Consider the following 5,630-nt stretch of genomic DNA (forward strand, 5'->3'; position numbering starts at 1 on the left):
CCAAAGGGAGCCTTCTCCAGAGCCAATGGATGAGGAGCCATGTCCGTGTCAGACTTGTAGGCGCCGACCCCGTCGCGGACGGCGGTCCTGGGGGCGCCAGAGGCGCCGTCGTTCCGACCAAACCTGGGACCAGCCCAGGGGCCGTAACTGGGACCAGCCCAGAGGCCGTACCTTCCATGTGGATGAACCTGCGGCGACTACTCCTGACGACGTGGAGACGGAGGACGACTGCCTGCAGCTGCATTGTGTGACAGCTCTGTGGTAGTATGTATTGGGGGTCATGTGGGACTGGAAGCCCTAATGTCATTGGCTGACAGATCCCGGGTCCTGGTTGGCCGTTGACCTCTAGCTCCGCCCTGAAGGCGGAGTATAAGAAGCCGGAGTCTTCCCCCGCAGGCCAGTTTACTATCGAGCTGCGGGGGAACAGACACGCTTAATAAAGCCTCATCGACTTCACTCTATTCGTCTCACGGAGTCTTTGTGCGCTACAATTTATTAAGCGTGCCTAAAAAGGACTATGGAGCTCAGGATCATTCCGGAATGCCTGAGGATCAGCCCCCACGCAGTTAACGTGGCAGCAGCCTTCAAGCACTGGCAGACTTGCTTCGAGGCCTACATCACATCGACCACAGGCCGAGTCTCAGACGAACAAAAACTGCAGGTCCTGCACTCGAGGGTGAGCACGGAGATTTTCTCCCTCATCGAAGACGCGGAGGATTTCCAGACGGCGTTCGCAGCACTGAAAAGTCTCTATGTCCGCCCAGTTAACCAAATCTACGCTCGCTACCAGCTCGCGACGAGACGGCAAGCTCCCGGAGAATCGATGGACGAATTCTACGCCGCGCTGCTGATTTTGGGACGAGCCTGCAGCTGCCCGTCGGTGAACGCAAATGAACACACGGACATGTTAATGCGCGATGCTTTTGTGGCAGGTATGCAATCCTCCCAGATCCGCCAAAGACTTCTAGAAAACGAGTCGCTAGGACTCTCAGAGGCCCGGGCCCTAGCAGCCTCCCTAGACGTGGCCGTGTGAAATAACCACGCCTACGGCCCCGACCGCGCGGCAGCCCATTGGGCTCTGTACGTACCCGTCGCGACAAACCCACCCCCCCCGGACACCCCACAGGCTTGCGCGGTCCAAACGCCGAGTCGCACCGGGGGCGCCCGCTGTTATTTCTGCGGCCAGGCGAACCACCCCCGACAGCGCTGCCCGGCCCGCGCAGCTATCTGCAAAAGCTGCGGGAAAAAGGGCCATTACGCGGTTGTGTGCCGGTCCCGCGAGGTCGCCGCTGTCCCGGGAGAAACAGGGAGCCCTGCAAGCCGTTTACACGCCCCAACCCCCCCCAGCACGCCATGTACGACCCGCAGGCGCAGCCGCTCTGGGTCCCGACCACCGCGGTCCTGGGAGAACAGGGAGCCCTGCACGCTGCTTACGCTCCCCAACCCCCCTCCCCGCAGCCCATGTATGACCCGCTGGCGCTACCGCTTTGGGTCCCGGCCAACACTCTCCACGGAGAGGAGGGAGCTTTGCGCGTCCCTAACGCCCCCCTAACCCCCACCCCGCGCCCCACGCCTGACCCGCCGGCGCTACCAACTTGGGCCCCGACCACCGCTGTCCCCGGTGAGGGAGCTCCGCGCGTCCTAGCGCTCGCGGTCCTAGCGCTCCCCAGCCCCCCCAGCGCACCATGTGCGACCCACAGACGCCGCCATTTTGGGTCCCGGCCACCACGAGGGGAGGAGGGGGCGCCGCCATCTTGGACCGCCCCAGACCTGTACGACGCGTAGGGGCGGCCATTTTGTCCACCCCCGCCGCCATCTTGTGACCCCCCAGCCACGTGCGATGTATGGGGGCGGCTATTTTGTCCATCCCCGACGCCATCTTGGACAACAACAACGGACCCCACTCCACTACTACAACCACGTCTCGCTTCAATTACGCTCGATCAAGCTCGGCCCCGGACACTCCAGACGACGACGACAACGGTGCTAATAAACGGCCACGAGACGCCATGCCTAGTCGACTCCGGGAGCACGGAGAGCTGTATCCACCCCGACACGGTAAGACGCTGTTCATTGACCACCTATCCCAGTGCACAAAAGATTTCCCTAGTTGCAGGATCCCACTCAGTACAGATCCAAGGATTCTGCATAGTTACCCTAACGGTGCAGGGGAGGGAATTCAAAAACTACAAACTAAACGTCCCTTCCCCAACTCTGTGCCCCCACCTTGCTGGGATTAGATTTCCAATGCAATCTACAGAGCCTTACGTTCAAATTCGGCGGCCCAATACCCCCACTCACTATCTGCGGCCTCGCAACCCTCAAGGTGCAACCCCCGTCCTTGTTTGCGAACCTCACCCCGGATTGCAAACCCGTCGCCACTAGGAGCAGACGGTACAGCGCCCAGGACCGGACCTACATTCGGTCCGAAGTCCAGCGGCTACTAAAGGAGGGCATAATCCAGGCCAGCAATAGTCCCTGGAGAGCGCAGGTGGTAGTAGTGAAGACAGGGGAGAAACAAAGGATGGTCATTGACTATAGCCAGAACATCAACAGGTACACACAACTAGATGCGTACCCTCTCCCCTGCATATCCGACATGGTCAATCGGATTGCCCAATATAAAGTTTTCTCCACCGTGGACCTCAAGTCCGCCTACCATCAGCTCCCCATCCGCCCAAGTGACCGCAAGTACACAGCCTTCGAGGCAGACGGGCGATTATATCATTTCCTACGGGTCCCTTTTGGCGTCACAAACGGGGTCTCGGTCTTCCAACGGGAGATGGACCGAATGGTTGATCAACATGGGTTGCGGGCCATGTTCCCGTATCTCGACAATGTAACCATCTGCGGCCATGACCAGCAGGACCACGACGCCAACCTCCAAAAATTCCTCCAGACCGCCAAAGCCTTGAACCTCACGTACAACGAGGACAAGTGCGTTTTTAGCACCGATCGGCTAGCCATTCTGGGCTACGTAGTGCGCAATGGGATAATAGGCCCCGACCCCGAACGTGTGCGCGCACTCATGGAATTTCCCCTCCCGCACTGCCCAAAAGCCCTGAAACGCTGCCTGGGGTTCTTTTCATACTACGCCCAGTGGGTCCCCCAGTACACAGACAAGGCCCGCCCCCTAATACAGACCACGACCTTCCCTCTATCGACAGAGGCTTGCCAGGCCTTCAGCCGCATCAAAGCGGATATCGCAAAGGCCACGATGCGCGCCATCGACGAGTCCCTCCCCTTCCAGGTCGAGAGCGACGCCTCCGACGTAGCTCTAGCGGCCACCCTTAACCAAGCGGGCATACCGGTGGCCTTTTTCTCCCAGACCCTCCACGCCTCAGAAATCCGCCACTCTTCAGTAGAAAAGGAAGCCCAAGCCATAGTGGAAGCTGTGCGACATTGGAGGCATTACCTAGCCGGCAGGAGATTCACTCTCCTCACTGACCAACGCTCGGTAGCCTTCATGTTCGATAATGCACAGCGGGGCAAAATCAAAAAAATTAAGGTGGAGGATCGAGCTCTCCACCTGCAACTATGAGATTTTGTATCGTCCCTGAAAGCTGAACGAGCCGTCCGATGCCCTATCCCGCGGCACATGTGCCAACGCACAAATTAACCGCCTCCAAACCCTCCACGAGGACCTCTGCCACCCGGGGGTCACTCGGTTTTACCACTTCATCAAGTCCCGCAATCTCCCATACTCTTTAGAGGAGGTCCGTACAGTCACAAGGGACTGCCACATCTGCGCAGAGTGCAAACCGCATTTTTTCAGGCCGGATGGAGCGCACCTGATTAAGGCTTCCCGCCCCTTTGAACGCCTCAGTCTCGATTTCAAAGGGCCCCTCCCCTCCACCGACCGCAACGCATATTTTCTTAATGTGGTGGACGAATACTCCCGCTCCCCTTTTGCCATTCCCTGTTCTGACATGACCGCGGCCACAGTCATTAAAGCCCTGAACACCATCTTCACACTGTTCGGTTACCCCGCATACGTCCACAGCGACAGGGGGTCCTCTTTCATGAGTGACGAGCTGCGCCAGTTCCTGCTCAGCAAGGGGCATAGCCCTCAAGCAGGACGACCAGCTACAACCCCCGGGGGAACGGGCAAGTAGAAAGGGAGAACAGCACGGTCTGGAAGGCCGTCCTACTGGCCCTACGGTCCAGGGACCTCCCAGTTTCACGGTGGCAGGTGGTCCTCCCGGACGCTCTCCACTCCATCCGCTCGTTATTATGTACGAGCACTAATCAAACGCCTCATGAGCGTCTCCTTGTCTTCCCTAGGAGGTCCTCCTCTGGAACGTCGCTGCCGACCTGGCTGGCGGCCCCAGGACCCATTCTGCTCCGAAAGCATGTGCGGGCACATAAGGCGGACCCGTTGGTCGAAAGGGTTCACCTCCTCCACGCAAACCCCCAGTACGCCTACGTGGAGTACCCCGACGGCCGACAGGACACGGTCTCCCTGCGGGATCTGGCGCCCGCCGGCAACACGCACACCCCCCCGACACCATCAACCCAACCCCCCCCTTCCTGCCACCGCCACACCCCGCGACCGCCCCCTTCCCAGGAGGATCGGTTCCCCTCCCCTCAGCACCGACCAAGAATAAAGCCCAAGCTGAAACCGTGCGGCTCCCGGAGACGACAACACCGGTACAAGCACCACCACCACCGCCGGGGCCGAGGCGATCGGCACGGACGACCAGACCACCCGACCGACACGTGGCGTCGATCTAAAACTAAATATGGACTTTTCACAAGAACATTTTGCTTTTCTTCCTATACCCTCTGTAAATAGTTGCAACAGGACAAAATTGTACAATACTGTATTGCCATGTGAATGTTTTCCTCCCAGGACCAGCCCTGTAAACCCTTACCACCATACGAAGCATCACCCCGCCGGGTTCATTTTTGACAAGGTGTGAATGTGGTAGTATGTATTGGGGGTCATGTCATTGGCTGACAGATCCCGGGTCCTGGTTGGCCGTTGACCTCTAGCTCCGCCCTGAAGGCGGAGTATAAGAAGCCGGAGTCTTCCCCCGCAGGCCAGTTTACTATCGAGCTGCGGGGGAACAGACACGCTTAATAAAGCCTCATCGACTTCACTCAATTCGTCTCACGGAGTCTTTGTGCGCTACAAGCTCCCCGTGTGGCCCCCATTAAGGCGACAGTACGGGTCAATGGCCACCCGCTTGAGATGGAGTTGGATACTGGCGCAGCGGTCTCCGTGATCGTCCAGAGGACATACGACCGCATCAAGCAGGGTATACAGACCCTTACATTGACTGACTCACAGGCCAGGTTGGCCACCTACACGGGGGAACCACTGGACATTGCAGGAACTACAATGACCCCCTGTTGTCTATGGACGCCAGGAGGGACGTTTCCCACTTATCGTGGTGCGCGGCCATGGGCCCAGCCTGTTGGGTCAGGACTGGTTGCGCCATTTGCGGTTGCAATGGCAGCACATCCTCCAAACAGTTTCTGAAGGGTTGACTGAGGTGCTAGGACGATACCCAGATGTATTCCAGCCTGGTTTGGGGAAAATAAAAGGGGCCGTAGCCCGTATCCAAGTTGAACCAGGAGCCACGCCGTGCTATTTCCGGGCGCGCCCAGTGCCTTACGCCTGGCTC

The sequence above is a fragment of the Scyliorhinus torazame genome, chromosome 22 (genome assembly GCF_047496885.1).
Source record: "Scyliorhinus torazame isolate Kashiwa2021f chromosome 22, sScyTor2.1, whole genome shotgun sequence".
Classification (NCBI taxonomy): Eukaryota; Metazoa; Chordata; class Chondrichthyes; order Carcharhiniformes; family Scyliorhinidae; genus Scyliorhinus; species Scyliorhinus torazame.